Below are 8,932 nucleotides of genomic sequence, written 5' to 3'. Positions count from 1 at the left end.
CACCATCTGTCTCTTCTCTCCATTCCCTCCCTCCCTGCCTCCCTCCCTCCCTCCCTCCGTCTCTGTCTGGATTCAGGAAGAGCCTACGCATTCAGTGTCTCCCTGTGTCCTCAACAACCCGCGACCGAGTCCTTGCTTGTTGTTTCTCCCTCCGAGATGTCTCTCCAAACATCCACACGCCGTGGGTTGTCTTCTGACTCTGTAGCAGTCGATGCAGAGACAGGCTTTGGGGACCATTTCTGTGGGGTTGGGGTAGAGGGGCTGCGTTTTCGGCCTAGGGATAGCGTTTCTCAACTGACGGTTTTGGTTTTGCGGTCCGCGGGCCGGCCTGCTATCCGGATCTGTCTTGGTGACGTTCGCGATGGTTGTCGGACTCCATCTAGCGGCCGCTTTTATATCATTCCCTTGGCTTCAGGAGCTGCGGTGGCAGCTGCCAAGGGAGGGGACCGTCCCCGCTGTGAGCTAGGCAGAGCTTCGGAAGGACCGCGGTCGTCAGCTGGGCTGTCCCGGTCGCGCCAGAGCTCTGGCGCGTCACTTGTGAGTCAGAGCACAGGCGTGCAGGCTTGTGTGGGGAGAGGTGGTCGCTGCGCTTTCGGGCCCGAGCCGGGTGTGGGGCTGCCCGGGTTGGTTGACCAGAACGCCGCAGCTCCCGAGGCCTGACCCGCGACCCACGGGGACCCACCGGGCTTGGGGCGGGAGGCTGGGGACACCCTTCCCGGCCCGGTAGCGGGCCCGCGAGTATCCTGGCCGTCTGAGGCAGCGGCCGAATTTTTTCCCCAAGTCCCCGTGGGGAGCCGGGGACCGTCCTGCCTCGTCCCTCAGGTGCCGGGGAGTGGTCCCCGGGCCCGGCCGCCGTTCCTCTGCCGTGACCGTTTATTTGCAAGTCCCTGTGGGGAGTCGGAGAGTGCTCCCTGAGCACGCATGCAGCCCGAGAGGTCACACCTGGCCGGCCTTCGGTCCCTCGTGTGTCCCGGTCATACGAGGGGACGGCCGAAAACGCTTCCGAGTCTCGCTCTGGAGACGCGGGCCGGCCCCTGCGTGGCACAGGTGGCTGGGAGGACGACCCTGGCCCAGCGCTGCTCCAGTGTGTGTCCTGGGGTCGACCAGAGGGCCCTGGGTGCTCCATGTCTGGCTGCAATGGTGGCGATTTTGGGGACAGATGCCCGTGTCACGGATTCCCTGGGCCGGCATCGTGGTCGGTGACTCGACCTCCTGTCCCCTGGGGAGGTATATCTTTCACTCCGAGCCGGCATTTTGGGCCGTTGGGTTATTGCTGACACGCTGTTCTCTGGCGACTTGTCGCTGGAGAGGTTGGGCCTCTGGATGCATGGCGGGCCTCCGGCCTCCCGGTGACCCAGCTAGCCAGCCCTGCTCGTGCTTGAGCCACCTACTGGGGCCCGTGTGCCTGGTCTCTCACACATGCGAGCGTTCTGACTCCCAGTGCCGCTTTGGGTCCAGGTCTCTGACCCACCCGGGGGTGGCAGGGAAAGCAGCGCGGGCTTACCCCGCCACTGTGGGTTCCCCGCTGTGGGCACCGGGGGCGGCCGTGACAACCCCACTCCCGCTGGCTCTGTGCCGCGCGTGTCAGGCGTTCCTCGTCTCTGCCGGGTTGTCTGCCGCCCCTTCCCTGGAGCTAGGGACGGCCAGGCTGATTTGCTCGCTGGGCTCTGGTGAGGCTGTGGCTGACTGACTGACCCTGCTCCGGGGTTGCTTTCCCTGATAGATGTGGTGATGTGCTCTCCCGGGCCGGGACCGAGCCGCGATGGATGAGGGGCGGACATTCATGGTGAATGGGACCCATTCTTCTCGTCCCGCCCGCGGGAGCCCCCTGTCTCTCGTCCCCGCCTGCGGGCGGTGTGTTCGGAGGCACGAGTGCGGAACCTGGCCTGATCTTGCTGTCCTGCCCCCGCCGTCTGCCTCGTGGCGTCTGGCGGGGATCGGCGGGGTCCTCTGACGCAGCAGGCACCCCTCGCTATTGCCTCTTGTGGTTGTCGCCTCGCGGGCCGCCCCCCTCTGTGGGGGTGGGGGTGCTGTCCCGCCGGCCGGTAGTGCTTTCCTCTCGGGTATTGCACGAGCGTTGGCTCCGCCTGGACCTTTGTGGTGCTCCTGGAGCGCTCTGGGTTGTCCCTCAGGTGCCCCAGGCCGAGCGGTGGTGTGTCGCTCCCACCCCCAGTGCCCCCTCCTCCGGTCGCCACCACGGTGTCCGCGCATGGGTCCTGAGGGAGCTCGTTGGGTGCGGGCCGAGGTGGTTGAGACGCGCCCCTCCCACGCGGGGAAGGGCACCATCTGGTCCGGCGAGCGCACGTCCGTGCCTCTTCTCTGGTGGGTGAGCACGGGCCGTGTGAGCGGTCGCAGTGGGCTCGGGCCGGTCACGCGTGTGCCGGCCGGCCACTGAAGGGCTACCGTTCTGCCTCCGGTGGTCTACGGGTTAAATGGAGGTGCTTTGCCTCGCAGAAAGGAGGTGGGTGGACGGCGGGGGGGCCTTGGGGGCTATGCGCACGCGTGCCAGCTGGGCCCCTACCCTGACTGCGAAGCCTCAAGGTTGCCACAGGTTTGTTCTCCTCGTGCCACAGGCCCCCCCCTCCCTTCCCCAGGCGTCCCTGAGCGCCTCTGTGGGCCCGAGGGGCGACTGGCGGGTGGGGAGTGTGACCCACCCTCGGCGAGAAAGTCTTCTCTAGCGATCCGAAAGGTGTGCCTTGGGGTACCGGATCCCCCGGCCTGCCACCTCTCTCTGCGTTGTGGTACCGCTGCCGTAGCGACTCGCTTGCAGAGAGCCCTCCTTCTTCTCCTCTTCCCCCCTCGGTGGGGTGAGGTGGGGAGAGTGAGGGTTCCGCCGGCCCCCGTGGTGGGGGCCGAGCGCGTGGCTCTGTCACCTACTGTGGCCCCCGCCTCCCCCTTCTGAGTTGGGGGAGGATCCCGCTGGGCCGGGCCTGATGTCCTAGCGGCAGGGAGGCTGCCACAAGCGGCGGGTGCGTGTGTGGCATGCTGTCCAGCGCAGGATGCCACTCTCCGCTGTGAGCTGGCTCTCCTGCCTGCTCCCCTGCCCAGCTGCGACCAGTGCCGACGACCGCGTTTGCGTGGCGTGGGTTTGGACCGCCTGGCCCTTGGTGGAGCGAGCACCCCCATGGGGGGCGTGCCGGTCTCCTGCAGCGGGACTGGGCCGGGGTCAGACGAGAAACGAACGATATGTGGCCCCTGGTGTTGGGCTTGTGGCTGAGGTTGCTTCTGGGCCTCCGGTGGCGGGACCTGGGCCTCGTGAGGGGGTTGCTCGGTGGGTTGCCCAAGGGTCCTTCGGCGTCCCAGGTGGGGTGCCATGGGACCACCCTGGTGTCTGTGGCAGTGGGATCCCGTGGCTGTGTTTTCCTGGTGGCCTGGCCGTGCCTGAGGTTTCTGCCCCAGTAGCCCTCTGTGGGTTCCCCATGGCCCCCTGGCTCCTTGCCTGCCTTGTGCCCCTTTTCCCCGCCTGCCGCCTACCGATTCTCTCTTCCCCGAGTGGCTCACTGGCTCTTAAGCTGTTGGCCGCCGCGTCTGGGCCTGAGCCCAGCTCCGCCTTGTGGGGGCATCATCGCCGGCCACACTGGTTGGCCCGGTGTCCGCATCCCCATGGTGTGCGCCTTTGGGCCCGGTTCGCCGGCACCCCGTGTGGGGCCTGGTGGGCGCCGGGAGGATTTGGGTCGGCCCTGCGGCATGTGCGGGGGAAAGCGGGTTCCGGGGGCTGTGGCTGCGTGTGACTGGGTGTGGCAGTGAGGGAGCAGCGGGGATCGCTGAAGGCCGGTCAGCTGCTCCAGGTGCCACCTGGGGCTGCTTTGGTGCTCGGAGGCTGCTGGCAGTGAGACCCCCGTGTGCATCCTGGCAGTGGTTGGCTGCCCTGGAGGTGTCCCTCGGCGTGCCCCCCCCACTCCCGCTTGGCCGCCTGCCTCGCCTGGCGTCTTCTCCCGGCCTGCTCTTCCGCATCGGGTCGGCGTCCCCCCTCCCGGTGTGTCTCGCTTCCCGGGCCTGCTGCGGCCCTCCCCCGAGACGTGTGTCTCGGGCGTTGTCGGCATCGTGGGGGAGGCCAGTCCTCTCCCCACGTGGCGTTGCCTCGTTTGGCGCGTGCGTGCGCTCGAGCGCAGCCCGGTGGTCCCTCCGGGGCAGGTGTCCGTGCGATGTGTGTGTGAAGGTCAACCTCCGCCTGGCCGGTCGCTCGCCCTTCCCCCTGGGTCGGGGGGTGGGGCCCGGCCCGGGGCCCTCGGCCCCGGTCCCGGTCCCCCGTCTCGGGCGGGGCGGGCGCGCCGGCCGGCTTCGGTCGCCTTCCCTTTGGCCGTCGAGTGGCGTGCGCCACCCCTGCGCCCGCGCCCGCCGGCGGGGCTCGGAGCCGGGCCTCGGCCGGGCCCCGGGCCTCAACCAGAGGCGTGCATGGGCGCTGCGGCTGCACGGGTGCTACTGTCCCCCAGCCGGGCACCACGGTCCACCTCTCGCTCGCTGTCCGAACGTCGGGGCCTCCCCGCGGGGTGGGGGAGCGCCGTCCCCACCCCGCTGCCACCCGCGCACACGCCCGCCGCGTGTGCGCATGGCCGCCGACTCCCTCGCGGCTACCCGGCACGAGTCGGGTGGTCTGCCTCCTCGCGCGAGGTGTGGGGGGTTGGCGAGCCCGTCGCGGTGGTTGTGTGCGTGTGTGGGTGGGTTCGCACGCGCGTGAGTGGATGGGGTCCGGCTCGCTGCACCCCCGCCCTCCCGCCGTGCCACCCCTCACCCCACTCCATCCCCCCTGCTGGCGCTTGCTCAGCTCTCTGTCTCCCGCCTGCCTGGCAGCCGCTCCTCGCTTGCGGGACACCGGGCCCATCCTTGCGAGGTCTCTTGGCCTCGATCGGGGCCTCCCCGTGCTCTACCTACCTGGTTGATCCTGCCAGTAGCATATGATTGTCTCAACGATTAAGCCATGCATGTCTAAGTAGGAACGGCCGGTACAGTGAAACTGCGAATGGCTCATTAAATCAGTTATGGTTCCTTTGGTCGCTCGCTCCTCTCCTACTTGGATAACTGTGGTAATTCTAGAGCTAATACATGCCGACGGGCGCTGACCCCCTTCGCGGGGGGGATGCGTGCATTTATCAGATCAAAACCAACCCGGTCAGCCCCTCTCCGGCCCCGGCCGGGGGGCGGGCGCCGGCGGCTTTGGTGACTCTAGATAACCTCGGGCCGATCGCAAGCCCCCCGTGGCGGCAATGACCCATTTGAACGTCTGCCCTATCAACTTTCGATGGTAGTCGCTGTGCCTACCATGGTGACCACGGGTGACGGGGAATCAGGGTTTGATTCCGCAGAGGGAGCCTGAGAAATGGCTACCACATCCAAGGAAGGCAGCAGGCGTGCAAATTACCCACCCCCGTCCCGGGGAGTTAGTGACGAAAAATAACAATACAGGACTCTTTCGAGGCCCTGTAATTGGAATGAGTCCACTTTAAATCCTTTAACGATCCATTGGAGGGCAAGTCTGCTGCCAGCAGCCACGGTAATTCCAGCTCCAATAGCGTATATTAAAGTTGCTGCAGTTAAAAAGCTCGTAGTTGGATCTTGGGAGTGGGCGGGCGGTCTGCCACGAGGCGAGCCACCGCCTGTCCCCACCCCTTGCCTCTTGGCGCCCCCTCGATGCTCTTAGCTGAGTGTCCCGTGGGGCCCGAAGCGTTTACTTTGAAAAAATTAGTGTTCAAAGCAGGCCCGAGCCGCCTGAATACCACAGCTAGGAATAATGGAATAGGACCGTGGTCCTATTTTGTTGGTTTTCGGAACTGAGGCCATGATTAAGACGGACGACCAGGGGCATTCGTATCGCGCCGATGGAGGTGAAATTCTTGAACTGGCGCAAGACGGACCAGAGCGAAAGTATTTGCCAAGAATGTTTTCATTAATCAAGAACGAAAGTCAGAGGTTCGACGACGATCAGATACTGTCCTAGTTCCGACCATAAACGATGCCGACTGGTGATGCGGTGGCCTTATTCCCATAACCTGCTGGGCAGCTTCCGGGAAACCAAAGTCTTTGTGTTCCGGGGGGAGTATGGTTGCAAAGCTGAAACTTGAATTGATGGAAGGGCACCACCAGGAGTGGAGCCTGCGGCTTAATTTGACTCAACACGGGAAACCTCACCCAGCCCGGACACGGACAGGATTGACAGATTGATAGCTCTTTCTCGATTCCGTGGGTGGTGGTGCATGGCCGTTCTTAGTTGGTGGAGCGATTTGTCTGGTTAATTCCGATAACGAACGAGACTCTGGCATGCTAACTAGTTACGCGACCCCCGAGCGGTCGGCGTCCCCCAACTTCTTAGAGGGACAAGTGGCGTTCAGCCACCCGAGATTGAGCAATAACAGGTCTGTGATGCCCTTAGATGTCTGGGGCTGCACGCGCGCTACACTAACTGGCTCAGCGTGTGCCTACCCTACGCTGGCAGGTGCGGGTAACCTGTTGAACCCCATTCGTGATGGGGATCGGGGATTGCAATTATTCCCCATGAACGAGGAATTCCCAGTAAGTGTGGGTCATAAGCTTGCGTTAAGTCCCTGCCCTTTGTACACACCACCCGTCGCTACTACCAATTGGATGGTTTAGTGAAGCCCTGGGATTGGCCCCGCCGGGGTCCGCCCACGGCCCTGGTGGAGCGCTGAGAAGACTGTCGAACTTGACTATCTAGAGGAAGTAAAAGTCGTAACAAGGTTTCCGTAAGGATCATTAACGGAGAAAGAGAGAAGCCCTGGTGGTGCCGCCGCGTCTTTCCTCCTCAGCTTGACCATGTACCCCCTGCGGTGCATGCGTGGGCGGGGCCCGTGTGCCGTTTGTTGAACGGCCCGGCCCCGCCGGCTGTGAGAGCTGGAGAACTCCGGAAGGGGGCGAGAGAGAGACGACGGGGACCAGGACCGTGTGTGTAAGTGTGCGTGCACGGGGAGGGGGTCCCCGGCCGTGGCCTCGACGTGTGTGTCGGCGGGCGTGGGGGGGAGGGCGGTTCTCGGTGTCACGGCGGGGGTCTAGGTGCCCTCCCCGCCAGCAGGGCCCGTCGTCATTCCCGACCCGCCGGCTCCCATTGGGGCCAGCCGGGTTCCCGCCGCCTCCGCCCGGCCGCACCACCGGGCCCGGCCCGCCGGCCTTCCCGCTAGGGCGTCTCGAGAGTCATGGGGCCGGACGCTGGTCCGGTATCCCCCTCCTCGTCTGCCCCCTCGCCATCCAGGTATGTAGCGCGTTCTGGCGCTGAGGTTTAAAGACCCCTTGGGGGGGTGTCACTCGTCCGCCCGTGGGTCGGGTGTGACGGGCGCACCGGCGGGGAGTTCTGTCGGGAGGGGCCCAGACCCTCCCCTCGCCTCACCCCGCACGGGCTCCGCCCCCGTGCCGGGGCTGTGCCGCACGCGCGTCGCCGCTGCTGCGCGCCATGGCGGCCGTCGGGTGGGGGCTTTACCAGGCGGCCGTCGTCGTGCCTTCGTGCGTGTGCTGAGTGTGTGTTGTGTGTGTGCCCCACGCAGTGGGGGCGGGAATCCCCGGGCGCCTGTGGGGTGTCCGCACCCGCCCCGTCGTGGGCGGTGCGGGCATCTCCCCGTGGAAGTGAAACCTTCCGACCCCTCTCCGGAGTCTGGTCCCGTTACTTGTCTCGCTGTCCGGCCTGAGGCAACCCCCTCTGGGGGCGTGCCATGCCAGGAGGGCCTCCCGGTGTCGGGAGTGCCCTCACCACATCGACCTCCTACGACTCTTAGCGGTGGATCACTCGGATTGTGCCTAGATGAAGAATGCAGTTAGGTGCGAGAATTAATGTGAATTGCAGGACACAATGATCGTTGGCACTTGGAACGCACTTGCGGCCCCGGGTTCCTCCCGGGGCTATGCCTGTCTGAGCGTCGCTTGCTGATCAATCACCCCTGGGGGTGCCTCCGGGGCTCCTTGGGGTGCGTGGCTGGGGGTTGCCTCACAGGGCCCGCCAGGGCCCTCCGTCCCCCCAAGCACAGACCAAGCGATGTCCGCCCTCCCCTTCAGCCACGCCCGCACCTTCCACCTCCCCCTGCGTTCCCTGCGTGGTCACGTGTTGGGTGGTGGGGGGGAAGAGGGGCCCGGCTGGGAGATGGAGAAGGAAGGGCGGCGGCGCCGCCGCGAAGAGGGAGAGGGAAGAGAGAGCCGGCTTGGGCCGAGTTCCCGCAGCCGCGGCCGCGGCCGCCGCGGCCTTGGTTCCTCCCTCGGGGGGCTCCCTCGCACCTCACACGGCTCGGGGTGCCGGGTTTGTCATGGCGTGTCGTCGGCAGTGGGGGGGGGGAGGAAAGGCGAGGCTGGAGGGGTTGTGAGGGGAGAGGTCGGGGGAGCCCGTCCCGGTCGCCGCGGTTTGCCGTCCGCCCCTGGTGGCGGCCCGGCATCCGGCCGACCGCTGGTCCCGCGCCCCTCCTCCCCGCCGCCGTTCCGCGCCACCACCGTCCTGTCCTCCCCGCTCTCCCACCAGCCCGGCTCGCTCCGCGGCCCGCCCGGCCGCGCTCGTGGCCACGTTCCAGGGGGTTGCGTGCCTCCAGCGGTGACCCGCGGGATGCCGTGGCGTCGTCCACAGTCGCGCGCCCGCCTCTGGTTCGTGGCCGAGTGGTGCCGCGCCTGGGCCCCTTCCCGAGCTTCCGTGTCGGGGCAGGGTGGGCGCTGCCACCGCCGCTGCCGGCCACCGCCTCCTCGGGCTCGTTCCCTACCTCCACATGGGGGACGGGTCGGGGGGTTGGTGGTGGTGGGTGTGGTGGTGGTGCGTGGTGTCCGTCCTGCCCCCGGTCCGTACCCTTCCCTCCCGTCGCCCCCGCCTCCCCGGCGGGGCGGCGGGGGCACTGTGGGCCGCGGCTCTCTCTCTCGTCTTCTCCCCTCGCTGGCCCGTCTCCCGACGGAGCGTCTGGGCGGGCGGGAGGGCGGGCTGGCATGTTCCGTCCGCCAACCCGCCCAGTCCCGCCGG

General features: G+C 66.7%; 1 non-coding gene across 1 annotated transcript; it reads left to right on the top strand.

The window, feature by feature from the left end:
• The first annotated feature begins 7,709 nt into the window (after window positions 1–7,709).
• On the top strand, window positions 7,710–7,862 carry LOC126947305 (5.8S ribosomal RNA). Its single transcript, XR_007723012.1, has one exon. It is a non-coding gene; the product is annotated as a 5.8S ribosomal RNA (ribosomal RNA).
• The last annotated feature ends 1,070 nt before the right edge of the window (window positions 7,863–8,932 follow it).

The sequence above is a fragment of the Macaca thibetana genome, unplaced genomic scaffold (genome assembly GCF_024542745.1).
Source record: "Macaca thibetana thibetana isolate TM-01 unplaced genomic scaffold, ASM2454274v1 unplaced_scaffolds106, whole genome shotgun sequence".
NCBI classification, from domain to species: Eukaryota; Metazoa; Chordata; class Mammalia; order Primates; family Cercopithecidae; genus Macaca; species Macaca thibetana.
The sequence above is the reverse complement of the archived record's forward strand: the minus strand, read 5'-3'. Positions and strand labels throughout refer to the sequence as shown.